The 18661-nt window shown below is 29.8% G+C and overlaps 1 long non-coding RNA gene across 1 annotated transcript in view; it reads right to left on the reverse strand.

Annotated features, from left to right (window-relative positions):
• Window positions 1–3227, reverse strand: part of LOC142320393 (uncharacterized) — an 85704-nt gene extending 82477 nt beyond the window's left edge. The window contains exon 1 of the long non-coding RNA XR_012755373.1: window positions 3131–3227. This is a non-coding gene — a long non-coding RNA (uncharacterized LOC142320393). The remainder of the gene's footprint in view (window positions 1–3130) is intronic.
• Window positions 3228–18661: the final 15434 nt, after the last annotated feature.

Raw genomic sequence — 18661 nt, forward strand, 5'->3', positions numbered from 1 at the left:
ATTAATAAATGTCGATAGTAGTGGGGGGGGGCTACAACATAAGGAACCGTGGGATGGGAACAATGTGGTCTTAATATCTCACATACTATTATGAATTTAAAAAACTCATTTTAAAAATAACTGTTTGAATAACACAATGTATAAATTACAGGTAGTTTAGGATGCAGGGAAAAGGCCCCTTGAGATCAAGAAATTAACTAATTACTCAGTTTAGTTTCTTAATTTTTTCTGAAAGAAGTTAAGTTTTTAAAAAACAAAACATTAAAAAAACTCAATATTTCAAATTTTGTTAATTGAGAGGGGTCTAGAGACCTAAAGGCCCTTATGAAGTAATGAGGCCTGAACTTCTATACTATTATGAATTTTTTTTTATACTTACACATTTTGAAAAAATAACGTGTTGAATATCGCATTATTTAAAAATTTGTAATCAAAAATTTGATTCATATTGTTAATCGGTACTTACGTGTTAACGCCACCCGCAGCTACAGCTTTATTTAAAAACAAAATATTCAATCGGATTTCGGTGGAAAATGGGCCGATATAGAGTTTAACATAGATTCAAAACAGTCTCTTTATTAATTTTAATATGGTTATTTATATTTATTTATTTTATAAATATAATTTAACCAAACTTAACCTACGCTCGCTTCACTCGCTAACCTTGACTAATTAACAGGAGTGTTTTGATTTTTTAAATAATAAATAATTGCAATAATTACTGAATTTATTAAATAAATTCTCAAAAAATTACGGTGTTAATTAGTCAAGGTTAGCGAGCGAAGCGAGCGTAGGTTAAGTTTGGTTAAATTATACTTTTAAAATAAATATAAATAACCATTTATTAAAATTATTAAAGAGACTGTTCATTTTCCACCGAAATCCGATTGACTACTTTGCTTTTAAATAAAGCTGTAGCTGCGGTGGCGTTAATACGTAAGTAGCTGTTAATATGTTGGTCATATGATAATCACTATTTTACAATTCAACTTTCTTTTTATCTATGTATTATTAATTATACTAAAATGAAAAGAGTACCAAAGGAAGCGAAACTAGAAGTGAATGCGGGAGCTTGATGTAATTTCTATGATACTTGAACTGTAAAAAGAGTAAGCTTTAAACAAAACAAAAAATAAACAAACGTATACAATGTGTCCCACAAAGACGTACACGCTTTTGATTTACTATCACTCATTCCTGTACCGATTCTACTGAAACTTTACAGACCTTTTAATGAAGTTCTACAAACGTATAAAAATTTTAACTTTCTAGGATTTACAAAAACAAAATGGCTCCTTTTAAATAAAAACATCAATTTCAGATAAATCACATTTTTATTCATTATGAAGTAGGTGTAAAAATTATTAACAATAGATAATAATTAGAACTAGAATAATTAAAAACAATTATATAGTTATTCATGGTTATGACTAATAATTATTCTTTTATTCAAGTTGAACAACTGTTTAACAATAATCACTGTTTTTAATCATTTTTACCAGCTATATAGTAATGAATAAAAAATTTAGTTTATCTGAAATTGATGTTTTTATTTGAAAGCCTTCATTTTGTTTCTATTAATTCTAGAAGATTGAAAGTTTCACAGAATATTTTTAGAACCTTCATTAAAAGGTCTTTAAAGTTTGAATAGAATCGGTGCGGGAACGGGCGAGTGATAATAAGGCAAACCGTATTCATGGAACACTCTATATATACTATCAGAAAACTTGAAGTCTTTAATAATATTGGCCACTAGAATACATTTAATAATTTTTATGAACTTCATGGAGATACACGTTTCGACATACCCGATTAAAATATTTTTAAGAATTGAAATATTTTGTAAAAATATCAAAAACCCTTCATAGGCTATCCGCTTGAAATAAATTTGTTGAAATTTTTCGTTTGAAATTAAAACACAAAAGTAATCAATGCCAAAAACTTTTAACCGTATCGTTGAAGTTGTACAACTTGCCAGAAAATATATATATCCTTTATTAAAGTACATGATTATGAAGCTGAGAAAAACTTATTAAGTTAGAAAGAAATCATAATATATTTTTAACAACTGATAGATATATGACAAATTAAGAAATATATTTTAAATTATACTGATAGTAAAATGTGCTAGTAATAACAATAATATCTATAATAATTATATTTTAAAAATCTATACAACAATTAAGAAAGAAGGAACTAACAACTAAAATTAGATAATCCCCTCTCCATAATTGTGATAGTCCGTCAATTAAATTTGATAAACTTGACAAGTTAATAATACAGGTGAACACCCAATTGCAAGTATGTGACGCTGACTTACATCTAAAATAATTTTTCATAGTACCGATTGTTGAATGGAAATAAGTGCCTAAATTAAATTACGAATATATGGCCGTGTAAGATAAATTTTAGTAAACTGGAATTCAGTTACTGGAATCATCGTAATAAGAACTAAATGTTTTTTTAGTTTTACTTAAATATTTCAATAAGTAAAAATTTAAAGTACCCCCTGATATTTTAAGTTAACGCCCATTACTTCAATAAAATAATGTAAATGAAATCTTTCAGGATGAGTTACAAAAGAATAATGGTGTTGCGATTGAATTTAATCGTATTATTGTTCATAATTAAATATAAACTAAAGATGAATAATATTACTAATAAATAATACAACATTCATGATGATTATAATAATAACAAGCTATATTAGCACATACCAGTTCATAAAAAGACAATTATCTTTCATTTTATTGCAGTGAAAATGTATTCTTATTTAAACCCTTCTTTAAAAGGTAACATATTAAAATCTATGGAATATCAATTTATCAACATCTACCCATTGTTAAAACTATATAAGATCACAGAAAACTATTAAACAAGTAAATTATACGATTTAACGTACTTATTTTATTACCATATTTATTCTTAATTAAACTCATAACTCGCGACTAAAAAAAAGCTATTAAAAGTAAAACGTAACCTAATTTAATATTATGTTACGTTATTATATTTGTATTACGTTAAATATTATTTAAAACTGTTAAAATATTATATAACCGTAATTTTAGTCATGTAATTAGTTAAAAACACATTATAAAAATACTGTATAAAAAAAAAAACGTTGACTTACAGTTAAAAACACCAACTCGTGTGGAAATTCGTCGTCAATAACAAAGGTAAAGATACGTAACTAACGAGATGCAACTGCCGTTGGGAGCGCTGTATTGTCCAAACAATAAACGTCCAGTTGATAAATCCACTGCTGTATACAACGCACAGTTGCTCCCTTTGTGCTAGTAAGAGACATCACATAGAATCTGTTTATTGAATTTGTGTGTGTCGCCGTTAATTTTTTCTTCTCTTCTTATAATTGATAAATTAGCTTATTTACAAATATACTACATACTACACTATATATATATATATATATATATATATATATAATTAAAATACTTTTTATTTACTACTACAAAATAATAATGATATCCCACACCTAAATACAATAAATATATACAGTAAAAATAATTAGTAAACAGTTTAAAATAATCATTTACTATCATGATACCTACACATTTTTTTTCGTAAATTTATTTTATCAAAGAATATGACAGATGATAGTTTATTGATATGATCAAAATTTAATGGAAAATTGCCTGATATAACAAACATGAATAATAATAAATTAACATTAATATGGTACATATTCAAAGAATTAAAAAAATTATGAATCCTCTAAAAAAAAAAAATACGAAAATAAAAAATAAATTTGTCATTAAAATCTTTTCACACAAATATAAAAAATTGATTTGACAAATATCTAACTGATTTTTCAAAAACAATGATCGATATAGGCGACAGGCTTTATTTAATTCCTGACTTAATTTTTTCCAAGATCAACTATAGAAGCCCCTGGATAATATGAACTAATAAAAATCCGTAGCTGTTCAGATCGAGGATTCAACTTAAAGGTTAAGGATAAGGTATCCAGGCGAGTTTTGGAAGTCGAAATAAGTGCTCAAACTCTTTCTTTTAGTACACAAACAACGTTTTCATTAATAATTACAATCTAAAAATGGATTTTATTATTTTTTAATTAAAAATTCGATGATTTTTGCTCGTTTCATTGAAGTTAGTGATTCTTCTACTTCGTCTTTTTGTATTTGAGCCAATAAAAGTAATTTATGCGGTGGAATGTTGTTCTCTGTTGCCCATCAAATACATGTGTTAAAAACATTTTACTGCTTCTTCATTCTTTACGCTCTTCGCTCCTACTTCAATTTTTCATCATCATTTTCAACATTCTCATCTAACTTTGTCAAACAGCTTCAACAGTGTCATCGTCGGATTTAAGTTGGAAACATTCTTTCGCGTCTACGTTAATCCAGTTCATAATAACTTCTTTTGTTATTTCAGGTTCAAGGTTATCAGTTCTACTCACGTCTACCGTGCTTTCTATTTGTTTACTTAGATTAGTGTGTACATTTTCATTATCTTTAATAATAGAAGGTAAAAGTTTTTCCATGATTCTCAAATTAAAGCTTGTCATTGGAATCCCAAGCAGCAACAAGAGAAATCACATCATTTTTCAGATGAATTTCTTTTAATGATGTCATTATTTTAAGAAATGACTTTGAAAAGTAGGTCTTTTCTGTATTTAATTTTAATTGGCTGGATCACGTTTTGGTGTATTGGTTGTAAAATGGTTGTGCTGTTTGGTGGCCAGAGCGTTCAAGTCCTAGTAAAGGTAGTTACTTTTATACCGATTTGAATACGAGATCGTGGATACCGGTGTTCTTTTGTGGTTGAGTATCAATTAACCACACATCACAGAAACCGTCAACCTCAGACTGTACAAGACTACACTTCACTTAGACTCATACAAATCATCCTCATTCATTCTCTGAATTCCCAGAGGCTATGCAGGAAAAAGGAAGGAGGTTTGGTGGCCAGAATATAGTGGTTACTTTTCCATCTTTATTATTCAACTGTTCTACGTCCGGATGTCCTGGGTAATTATCAATTAACTTTCTCTTCCAAATTTATGGATTTCAAGTGATTTTTCACAGACGGCGCAAAAATGCCGTGAACACGGATTTGAATACTAGATCGTGGATACCGGTTTTCTTTGGTGGTTGGGTTTCAATTAACCACACATCTCAGGAATGACTCAGGACTCAGGAATGAGACTGTACAAGACTACACTTCATTTACACTCATACATATCATCCTCATTCATCCTCTGAATTATTATCTGAAAGGTAATTACCGGACGCTAAATAGGAAAAAAGAAGAGGAGTGTCCTTTATTCTAACGGGCCTCCACTTACCGGCCGGCCGGTCGGATCCTCCGCCTCAAACCTCTGGAGTAGGATCCACCAGGCCCGGCTATGCCGTCCCTGTGTCCCCACACAGGGAGCCGAGACTCGGTCTTTATGCCAATGCCTCTAACGGGAACACTCCGAATGGAGCATCCTCACCGGGACTAGGTCTTTTTCGCTCGGTGGTGCGAGAGTCCCCGTGCCTCATCGCTACCGCCCACTCGTCGAAGCACGTGCGAACGGTAGCTCTGCAGAGGGCTGTCCCTCAACCCGAGCCCACCGATCCTTCTCCTGAAGAACCATCGCCACGAGCCCTGCAATAGTATCAAAACTCTTGGGGCTCCGCAACATGGTAGCGATTATGTTCTCCACGCTGAGCGGTCCGGTAATCGTCAGTAATTTATGATTAACAGAAATGTAATTGTTTTTGTATTTCTCGTTTTCAGTTCGGACTACTCTGTATCGAGAATTTCCGGGGATTTAGATTATTCAGGGGCTTCTGAAATAAAAATAAATAAATATTTTGGGATCCTATCGATTATAATACCATCATTTTTGCTTGGACATTTTCCCACCAACCAACTTCATTTCACTTAAACTTATATTGTTTACGTTTTAATAGTACTGCATTTTTAAATTTTCTGTTCTAAGAAATACACTGTATCCATTTTTGGAACATTGGCTCCCGTATAAATTATATCAGAATAATTGGTGTAATATCTAAGTAAGTTGGTTTTCTTGTAAGTACTAAATTTATATTTTTATTCATTTTTTTAATCGTTTAAACATTTTTCATGTATTTATAATTTTTTTAATATTTTTAAATAATTGTATGAGTAATAAATGTTTGTTTATTTTTAAAAACATATCATGCTTCTATATATATTCATGACGTATCAGCTTCAATGAGAGAAAATTGACCACAGCAGAATTGGTGATCGTATAACAAATAATATTTCGTTTCAATCTTTTTTTTATTTTCATTTAACATCTGTATTTAAATTAAATTGTTCATTGATATTAAAGTTACAGCAATGAATGAAGAACAAGAAATTTTTTCTACTTGTATGAGACTTTTTGTTAGAAATCCACATCCTATTTTTATTTTCTACAATTTATTTAGTACTGTTCGTTAGACAGCCAACCAAAAATTTGTAGCCAACTGGATATGATGTATAAATTAGCGACATGACAAGTCGTTTTTTACTTTATGTGCAAAACATCAAGGGTGTTGATGGATTTGTCGATACAAACTGTTTACCAAATGTTGACTGTTTTTACCAAATGTCAACATACTGTACTGTACTGTATGCTGTGGTATATGGCTTTTTTTAATGCTAAATTATATCTATATTTGTTTTTAAATTTGTCAAATAGTCTAGCGGCCAATGTCTTGTTATAGAAAGTGTGAAATTTTTCCTCTTACTTTCTTCACTAAATAGAATAAACTAAATTCTAGAAATCAGCAAGTCTAACACAATAAAACTGGTACTTTTTCGTTTTACGCCACCCACATTTTTTCGCATTTTTTCACATAAAAATTACTTAATAATAAATATCATGTTTTATAATGTTGAATAAAACATTAGAAAAAACACATTAACATGCTGTTTTATACCGGTCATTTTAAATATATTAACATATTTTACATAGCATATTAGTCAAAGTTAATTAGTCAAGGAAAGCGAGCGAAGCGAGCGTAATTTAATATTATATGAAGCAATAACGAATTGGAAAATGTACCTGAGAGAGGTGTGTGTGCTGATCATTTATTAAAAAACCAAAAAATCCAGGTGGTCCAGGAGTGTCGATAGAAATAGACGCGTCCTTATTTTCAAAAAGAAATTATAATAATAGAGCCAAAATTCTTCTAAATCAATAGGTATTTGGAGATATTTGCACAGAGATTATAAATACAATCTAACCAAACTTAACCTATCCTCGCTTCTATCGCTAACCTTGACTGATTAAGATTAATGTTGTGTTATTTTAAGAGTAATGTATGTTAACCCACCGGGTTGGTCTAGTGGTTAACGCGTCTTCGCAAATCAGCTGATTTCTAAGAAAAGAGTTCTAAGGTTCAAATCCCAGTAAAGATAGTTACTTTTATACGGATTTGAATACTAGATCGTGGATACTGTTATTCTTTGCTGATTGGGTTTCAATTAACCACACATCTCAGAAATGGTCGACTTGAGACGACTGTACAAGACTACACTTTATTTACAATCATGCATATCATTCTCATTCATCCCCTAACGCAATCCTGACGGTGGTTCCGGAGACTAAACAGAAAAAAAAAGAGTAATGTATGTGCACATTACTCCACAGCTCTCTGTGGAGTAGCTGTTCGTCCGGCCTTGGTTGGTTGGGCGGCAGCAAGAAAAGGGGGAATTCCTGACCCCCGAGCTGAAAAGATCGTGACCCGGCGGGGGCGTTCTCTCCAGGGTGCCCCTGTTAGGGCCAATGACAATACAGGACCGAGTCCTGGTTACTACGGTGGGGCGGCTGGGAACGGCATATTCGGGCCTGGCACTGCTTCATTCTGGTAGTTAGAGGCCATGCTACCCCTCAAGGCCGTGATAATGCTTAATTGTGGGTCTGGTCCTGGGAGAGAGAAAAAAAAAGAATAATATATGTATGCTGTGTTAAGAGTAATGTATCATTGTGTTATTTTTATTGAGTTATAGGGTTGCTACGGTATTTTTCCTAATGTTTTATTCATCAATTATTATAATACATGCTATATTAAGTAATTTTTATGTGAAAAAATGCGAAAAAGGTGGGGGGTGTAAAAAGAAAATTACCCTTAAATTCAGTTGATTTTTAACCCTAGAAGTAAAATTTCACTCCTTTTTGCAGAGATAATTTGCCTCTATATTAAACATCCTCACTACTAAAGAAATCAACTTTAGTTGGACTCTGTTGTTCCTTATTGGACCTCAAATGCTTTTTTTGTTCTCCAATATAAGAAAGAATGAAACAAATTTTGTAAAGAAACAAATTAATGTATGTTATCCTTGCGTAACCAAAAACAAATTATAAAATAGTTTCTTTTTAACTAGCCTTAATTTATGGACTGTTTCGAATTTTTCTGTTTGTTATCTTCAAACAACAGAAGCTATTTTAATGAACACTTTATTTATCTTTTTTGAATCTGAAGTAATTTTTTTAATATAAAAAAAAACAATGGATTTTGAACCCTATATTGGAAAATGGTGGCCCGACATAATTTTTCATTAGTAACTACCGATTTTTACCCAATTATACTATAACTAACTTTCTAGTCAAGGCTATATTATTAGTTTATTTGTAGTCTTATCACAATATTTTTTTTTTTTATAAATATTAATTTTGTTTCATGAAGATTAAATAGTTGCAATGAATAAATCATTCAATAGAGAAATACTCATACTGTTTTGCCCAAATTAATATTACTAATGTCTGCATTTTTTTAAATTTACATTAGCAGAATATTTATTAGCAAACCTGCAGATGATATCATTATAATTTTGTTTTTTTTTTACATACCGACTTTAATTCGTTAGGCAATTGATTAAAAGAATTCTTGCGCAGTTCTGCCAAGAAGACCGACCTTGTTATTCTGTTTTGTTTCCTTTCCCCACTCAAACCAGTAATCATGGCCCTCAAAGTAGGTAACGCTACCTAAAATCGCCGAACAATATTGCTAACAATAGGTACCGCAAATAAAGAAACGTCAATTTCCCAAATGACAGCATTATAACGAACCAAGCTTTTAACTTGACTCGATCAAATTTGTTCGATCTTAAATTAAGCGTAAAGAAGGACTCAACCAATCTTCATCAAATTTTTACATGTATAACTTTAGATAAACCACTATAGTATATTTAAATTTCAATGAAATTAATTTAGTGGTTTTGTAGATTTTTGAACCACAAAAATTTATACATATGCCTATAAACAAATATATGTATAAATAAATATATAATGAAACTACAATTAAAATGGATATTACTTTCGTACTCGTCATACCTCAAAACGTAAGGAAAATCATTCCTTCCCCCATCCTCATCGAAAGTAATACAGTACTTTTTTTTCGAAAAGTCGGTAAAAACAAAGAAAATATTTACTTAGGTCTGTAGATTCTAAGAATTATTCTTAGCAGTTTTTACTGTTTACAATTTTTATTTTTATTTTTATTTTTGCCATAGTAACAGTTTAGAAAACTATTGCAAAAAAGGAGATAATGATCGTTTTTGCACAAAAATAGGAACTATATTTTTACCTGATGTCTGATACACGAATCTTACTAAAAAGAGAGGTACCCTGCTAAAACAATACGTCTCGACGACTATAGTTGTAGAATAATATCGTATACATATATTTCTTTTAAGAAGACAGCAAGGAATGTATTTTCATGCAGGTGTTCTAACAGAACATGGAATGAAAGAATAAGTAACAATTTTCGAACTACCTGAAACCTACAAACTAATGGAGTAGGATTTAAAATAATTCTTTATGAACACGCTATTCTCACAAACACCTGTTTATTATTGACTCTATGTTTCTCTGCTTCTAACATGAGGAAATTGTGAATTTAAAATAACGAAAAGATAACAATTATAATTCTATAATAATAATTCTTATAATTATAATAACAATTCTTATTTTATGTTAATTTTTTTAAATATCTTATTATTAAGATGATGTAGCTTATAAATTTAATGGAGTATTCTTTTACATTCTAAAATAATTGATTAGAAATAAAGAAAATAATCAGCAAGGAAACTTTTTCAGGAAGTTTTTTTCAAAACTGATACCCAAATGTAAACATTTATTCATTTTTTTTTTTTTAGATAGCTTTAATAAAAACAAAAAGGGTGTTCATTTTCACTACTATGTCTTACTCAGTAAAAATCCTTTGATACCATGTTGTAATATCCAGATAAGTTTAATATTATCAAACAAACAAATTATATTTCTTTATACACTGATGAATTGAAGAATATTATTTTGTTATTGTCATCATTTACTGTAAACCTGATATTTTTGTGATATTTCTAATATTTCCAAATGAAATTTTTTTTTGAATTTGAAAAACACAATATCCATTCCTACGTATAAGAGTACCTTATATCATGCTTAGTAACGGTTTCTTTACGTCACTGCTTTTTTTATTTTATTTTTTTTATCAAGGACAGGATTCTTTCTTTTCTAATATTTAGGAGCGTTATTTTTCCATATAAACAGCAATATTTTAGTCTCACCCAAGTTTAAATAAAAAATGAAGTGAAAAATTAAAGATAAAATATTTAATATCACTAAAAACCACTTTTTTTAAATTCCACAAAAGAAAAGAAAATAATATGTTTTCAAAATAATTAAAAAAATTTCTTTCGGCAGCCCGAAAGGCGGAGGTAGATTTCACCGGTGCTAAGTAAGGGATAAAAAAGATTTCCACCTTAAAGTTAAGAAAAACTTCAAATTTACTCAGTACGATTCCATGTAAAAAAAAGTTTTACAAGTTTTACATACGACAAGCTCTATCTTCTTATAATTCCAGCAACATTTTGATCATCCCTTGCCATCAGGATTGGTCATATCAAAAATGTTTCTAGTCAAAGGTTTTAGGTAATTTTTAGAGGAATAACGACTACTTTAAACCGATTCGACAGTGTGCCTATTAATGGAGATATGATTTTTTTTTGTCTTCAAAACCCCATTTTTTCCACCCCTTGGGCCAGTGGTTGGTGATATCAAAAAACTTTACTAACATAAGTTTTAGGCCCTTATCCAAAGAAGTAAGAACTTAAAACGAATTCGATATTTTACTTAGTAAGAAAGTTATATCGATATTTTTTTTTTCGAAAAGCCCCCATTTCCACCTCCATAGTCTGATTTTGCCCATTAACGAACTCGACCGAGATTTTGAGTCGTTATATTTCATGTATCAATTTGAAAGTGATTGGCGCAAAATTACGGCAGATATAGTGTCCACAAGAAATTGAAATATATATATATATAAAGTATTGAGCTGACGGTGGTTTTGGGGTCAGGGGTATGCAAAACGCGAAGATATATCGAAATTTTCCGGAAGTCAAATCATGGTACCCATTACAATAGGTAGCTTTCTTATGAAATTTACCTAAAATCCAAATTAAAAAAAAACTTAAATACATTAATAATATTGAAAATTGAAAAACACAACTACAAAAAAAAAATTGTTGACAAACTTTGCTCTTTAATAAAGGATAATTAAAGAACATGCGGGCGACAACCTTGTATATAGTATTTGTATACAGTATATTTTTTTTTCTGGTTTTTTAAATTTATTTAAACCTAGATATATATACACATTTAAATAGCCTTTGATACTCTCGGTAACGTAAGGATACCAACGCGGTCGTGTATCTAAATCGGTTCAGCCGTTGAGCTGCTGCGGTGGAACAAACATATATATATATATATATATATAGGGTATTATATATATATATATATTAGGGTGTATATATATATATATATATATATATATATATACATAAATACATTACACTTCTTTTTGGGCAGTTCTTGTAAAAAAAAATCTTTTTGCATCAGTTCTTATAATTCGACTTTCTTATGTTAGTGAGAAATTAAACGTTACTAAGCTGATGACAGTTGATTTTTAATTTTGTGCCGACTTAAAAATCCAGAAATATAAAAAAAGCTAGAAAATATTACTAATGTAGTTTTTATTTAAGATAATTTAATCTTTTCTTAGATATATTTTAGTTTAAAACTTTTTCCAGGACAATAAATTTTAACATCAGTAATTTCCTAAAGTTTCGAATTTCACAGTAGAAGACGAACATATTTTCATATGATATTGTACAATCTAATATTGGGCAATTTATTATCGCTGTGTAATTTTTTTGCTATGAAAAATAGAATAAAGAAAATTATTGGTCGACATTCGAAATATATATCGAAATATATTTATTAAGAAAATAAAAACAAAAATTATGGACTTTTACAAACTGTTAATGTTGATAAAAAAAATGCAAAAGAAGAGAAATCTATTGTAATTTGGGCAAGAAAAAATAAAAAGGAGATGAATAATTATGCTTTGTGTGATTGCGGATGATTACATTAAAGGGTATAATGAATTTCAGCTTAATTGAGAATCGAGTACAGTGTGAAACAGCGGCGTCTGGGTAGAATTTTGAAAACGTTTACTGATTTTTGAGTAGTCTCTGAAAGTATGTTTGGAGCTAAACTGAGAATAATGAAAATGAAGTTCAAATTCAGATGAGAAAGACAGTAAAGAATCTATTGACAATGAGATAAAAAACAATAATTTTTTATTCAACTTATAAATCGATTTTATTCATAATATATTTAGCCTATGAATATTTAATTGACGTTTTGCCAACGGAGAAATAAGTTTTATTCTATTCATTTATTTTATTACTTGTACGAAGTAAAGGAAGAAGTATTGTGATCGCGAAAAATTTCGGTTTTCAGATTTCAACGGAAATCTGAAAAATTTTGACCCTTTTGACCAACCCTGAATCCATTTTGACTAGTTTCGGCGTGACGTCTGTACGTACGTATGTATCTCGGATAAGATCAAAAACGATTAGTCATAGAGTGTTGAAATTTTGGATTTAGGACTGTTGTAACATATAGTTGTGCACCTCTCTCGTTTTGATTGCAGTCGACTGAACCAAAAGTGTTCAAAAAAAAACCCAAAATCCAAAAAATTTAGATTTGAACTTTTTTATAACTGCAGTAATAATCCTTCATTGAGAGCTTTTCAATGATATACCATAAATGGTACTTACTTTCATTGGTTCCACAATTATAGCCGAATGAAATTTTAATTAATGAAGTATTTGGATCTTAAAGGGGAAGGAACATCGGTTCGAATCAGACTTCATCTCCTTTTTTTTTAAATCTTTTTTTTAATTTAAATATATTGATTTATTAATAATTATTAACCGCTGATTGTAAAAAAAAATTTACGATAAATAATTATTCAATAATAACAATAAAAATAAAAATATTAAAAAATATCAGGAATTAATGAAATAAAATTTTATATACTTTTCTTTTTAAAAAAAAAAAATTGTATATGAAATTTAATAGGCGTATAAGGAACTTATATGGTGTCCACATCAGATTTTTTTAATATTGTTTAGGTTTAGATCGTATACTCAAACGACAAAAGGTAGTTTGACTATTTATCTAGCCTTATGTTAATATTTTTCAAGTAATTACTTTTTGTATAAGACATTTTTTTTATGTTTACAGTAAATTAAAATCAGTTAGCTTATATGTAACTGGAGTATTAGAAATATGACACACTTATCTAGGGCTATAGGTCAGAAGAACAGAAGCATAAAATCATAAAATAAACAGCAGAACTAATAGAAAATCAACTTACAAGAAAGTTGATTATCCCAATCTGGAGTTATGGATGTCTTGAGTGCTACTTCGTACATTGTTGTCGTTACGCCATTTTCTTCATCATTTCTTGTTTTAAAGTGATTTTTTTTTTTTAGCAAAACTAACATCTCAGGTAAAATTTAATCTTCAATGCATTGTTCAAAGTATCCATATCGGCTAAATGTCCTTATGTCCTTTTAAAAGCTTTAAAATTTTCCATCTTATTATGTATTATAAACTTATTTTATTTTCAAGTAATCATATGTTACCTACAAACAATATATATATGTACACACAATATATATGTAGAGTTATATGTATTTGCTGATATGTAGTTGCAGACAATACGTTTACGATTCTATACAACAGTAAATGGAGGTTACAATTGTACAATTTACGTATAGATTGTATAATTATTATCTGCTTTCCTTCTCTCTTTTTAATTTCATAAAAACTTTTACTACAAAATGTTATAAAAATATATTTATGTGTAAATAAAAGTATAAAATCAATAAAATTTTTTTCCTGCCAGTATTTACAATCAGCCTTAATATTGAAGCTATAAGTAAGTTGTATGACAGACTATCACTTGAAAGAGGATTAACCAGTGATAATCCTCAACGAGTATAAAAACAACTAGTATGATCAATACTATGAATAAATACTAGAAATTATACTAACTAATACTATACTAATAACTACTATACCATACTAGTAACAACATAATACGGATACATAAATAGAACAAAATAAATAAAATATTAACTTTGAATAGAACAGTAAATGAAAAATTTAATCCACCGGACTGGTCTAGTAGTAAACGCGTCTTCCCAAATCAGCTGATTTGGAAGTCGACAGTTCCAGCGTTCAAATCCTATTAAAGGCAGTTACTTTTATACAGATTTGAATACTAGATCGTGGATACCGGTATTCTTTGGTGGTTGGGTTTCAATTAACCACAAATCTCAGGAATGGTCGAACTGAGACTGTACAAGACTACACTTCATTTACACTCATACATATCATCCTCATTCATCCTCTGAAGTAATACCTGAACGGTAATTCCCGGAGGCTAAACAGGAAAAATTAAGCAAAGTAAATGAAAAATTAACTTTAAAATAACCGTAGATATGTAATAAACATGAGCATTTATAAATTTGAATAATCGAAAATAAAACAAAATCAATTATAAGAAGTGGTATCTCTGAAAAGGCGATCATCATAAGGGTCCATCAAGCACATGGAGTCTTTTCAGCCTCCTAACGTCCTCACTGTTGTCAAATAAATTGAAAGCTAGATGATTAACATGCTTCTTCAACCTGGACGCAAATCTTAGTATTTTTGCAAACCACGGCGCTTGGGTTATGTTCCTAGTATTTTAATCTTCAACCGTTGAATGTTTTCTACGTTGCTGCTGCTGGTTGTGCCCCGTTATAGTCCGGTATAATATAGTCCGTAAGTCCATACCGGCTTCAAGAAAGCCTTCTAAAGCAGAATCTTATTGCATAAAGAAAGTTGTGATTCCTTAACGGATATCCAGTACATATTTTTAAACTTAATGCCAAGCAACTTCCTTTTTTCCTTCATTCTCTGAAGTAATACCTTACGGTGGTTCCGAAGGCTAAACAGAAAAAAGACGACTACAGCTGCTGTACGTCAGTGCTACACTAGCGCTCTTTGTGGTGAAAGGGGAGTATTAATGACGCACTATACTCACTTAGCCGCTAATTTATTTACAGAATTTTTTGGGGTGGATGTGCGATTTTGCAAATGTTTTTTTAAAATATTATTTTTAATTGTTAATAAATGTGCCTAAGAAAAATAAGAACTTAATTAGGCGAAATCTCAAGAAGCTGAGATCTTGCTCTACAGCCTTACCTCCTTGACCTTTTAATTTGAAAATTTTATGGCATCAATGCCATAAAATATATAGAAGTAATCTGGCCAAGTTTGGTCAAAATCGGTTATGTAGTTCTGGAGATATAAGGTGATTTACGGGTGACATCAAACATACACACGTGTATACGAACATCCCGAAAATTTCCATCCAGTTTTTGGGTTTTTCTGGGTTCCATCGGTGTGAAAACATTAAGATCCGGCGAAAACCGCAAAATATTTCATTAATTACAATTTTCATTTTAATTTCGATTGCAATGACAAAGGGAGGTACACAATTAGATGTTACAACAGTCCTAAATATAAAATTTCAACATCCTACGGCTAATAGTTTTTGATTTTTGCAAGATAAATGCGTTCGTACAGAGGTCACGCCGAACTAGTCAAAATGGATTCAGGGATAGTGAAAATGGATATTTCCGTTGAAAACTGAAAACCGCAATCTTTCGCGATCACACTACTTCCTTAGTACATGGAAGTAAAAATGGAAATAAAAATCATTTGTTGTGGTATTTAATAATTAAAATTTTTTGTAGCAGTTTGTCAAAATAATATATTTATTAAGGTAATATCTATATAAATAAAAATATAAATATTTGTTTGTTCAAAATCTTAAATTTCCGAAAGTTCTTCACCGATTGCTTTGAAATTTTGACACAACGTTGCATTCGAATACACGCATGTTTTTGTATGCTTACTATTTATATACCTAAGATGTCACACTTGTGACAGGTAAAAACATGCTTTTTTTAAAAAACAGCGCTATCTGTTGGACGTAAAAGCAGCACATGCTCTACTAAATATTTTACGATTCCATTTCAGTGTTTCTAATATCTGGGTCCGCTATAGACTAAAAAACTACTGGACCGATTTACGTGCAGAGAAAGATGGAGAAAGGGAAAAATAGGAGAAGGAAAAAATCGAAAAAGATAAAAAAAGGAAACACGAAAAGAAGGGGAAAATTAAAAAAAGAAAAAAGGGAAAACGGGGAAAAGGAAAAACTAGAAAAGGAAATGGAAAGGGGAAAAGAGAAAATAAAAAATGGGAAAAGGGAATGATGAGTGAAAGGGAAAATAACGGAAAGAGAAATGGGGGAAGGAACGGAAAAGGTGTAAATAAGGGTGAAAGGGGAAAAGGAAAGGGAAATGGGGGAACGGAAAGGGAACGTAGTAAAAATGAAAATGGGAAAAAGAAAAATGAGTAAAGAGGGAAAAGGGAAAGGTTAAATTTTGTGAAGTTCCGTAATGTTAATTTTGTTCATGTTTTATCAAACTTTCAATTGCGTTCATTTAATTTATATATACACTCAAATCTAGCAATAGCGAGGCAATGTCGGGTCTGCTAGCATTAAATAATCTTTAAAATATAATTTAGTTTATAATCAATTACTTTGGGGAATAAAGGTCAAATGAAATATTTACGTAATACTAATTTATTATCTTTTAAAAGTTTGAAAATATAATACGCTTATTTAAGCATCCATTTAATTAGCATCATACATTTTTTTTGTCGTTATAATTTTTTTTCAATACTTTATTTATAGTCGCATCATCAATTAAAGTCATTAGCGACTAATTAGTGTAATGTAATTCTAATGGTAATCTTGAACAAACTCCAGTCGACTTCCCCTGAGTTGAAACCCAACCACCAAAAAACTCCGGTATTCCCGATCTAGTTTTCAAATCCGAATAAAAGTTTATTAAACTTTTATTAGGATTTGTACCTGACGACGAGTTTACCACTAGTTTACCATTTATATTATTTTTACTTCCTTGTACGAAGTAAAGGAAATATTGAGATCGCGAAAGATTTCGGTTTTCAGATTTCAACGGAAATATCCATTTTGACCATCCCTGAATCCATTTCGACTAGTTTCGGCTTGACTTCTGTACGTACATACGTACGTACGATTAGTCGTAAGATGTTGAAATTTTGGATTTAGGACTGTTGTAACATCTAGTTGTGCATCTCCCCTTTCGATCGCAATCAATTGAAGTAAAAGTGTCCAAAAAAGCCCAAAATTTAAAAAAATTTGGATTTTGGATTTTTTCTTAACTGCAGTAATAAGCCCTCATTGAAAGCTTTTCAACGGTATACATAAGTGGTACTTATTTTCGATGGTTCCAGAGGTATAGCCAAATGAAATTTTCATTAATGATATATTTGGATCTTACAAGGGGAAGGCACATCGGTTCGAATCAGACATTATCTCCTTTTTTTACCTTTTTTTAATTTAAATATATTGATTTATTAATAATTATTGATCTCTAATTGTAAAAAAAATGTGTATGTGTAATTTAATAGGCGCGTAAGGAAGTCATGTGGTGTCCACATCAGGGTGTTTTTTTTTAAGTATAATTATAATTTTATTTAATTGATTAAAAGTTTATTACACTGGTACATTCAACCACATTTATTTTAGTTCCTCTGGTGCTAATTAAAATTAGTTTTTTTAGTGACGTAATTATAAAAAATTGTTAAAAATGATAATTTATTTTTTTTTATTTATTTTTTTTAATGTTTCTTCTTAATGTTCTTAATCTTATTATGCATTTATAAAGATTAAACATAAATAAATATTTTTATAATAAAATTTAGAACACATAGTTTTATGTAATATTATAATCTTTAGATTATAACCTAGTTAATTAAATTATTTTAACGACTAAAACAATAAATTATAATCGGCATATCTGTTTAAGACAAATGAATTAAACCCCCAATACTGGACCAGATCCAAACCGATACCAAAACATGGAATTACCTGTTTCTTTATGAAAGGAGAAATAGCATAAAAAATTTCTCCCAAAAAAAAAGAAGGGTTTTAAATCCAGTTACTACTTATACTATAATTAAGATAATTACAGTTTGGACAATCACAAAGATTTCATTATGATTAAAGTATTTTTTCTTTATAAAATTATATTTTTTAATGAAAAACAAAATGAATAAAATATGGTATTATTACAAGAAAGAAACCTGTTATAGACCAACATCATGGCGTAAGATCCTTCCTATATTATAAAATAATAAAATAAA

The sequence above is a fragment of the Lycorma delicatula genome, chromosome 2, assembly GCF_047948215.1.
Source record: "Lycorma delicatula isolate Av1 chromosome 2, ASM4794821v1, whole genome shotgun sequence".
NCBI lineage: Eukaryota > Metazoa > Arthropoda > Insecta > Hemiptera > Fulgoridae > Lycorma > Lycorma delicatula.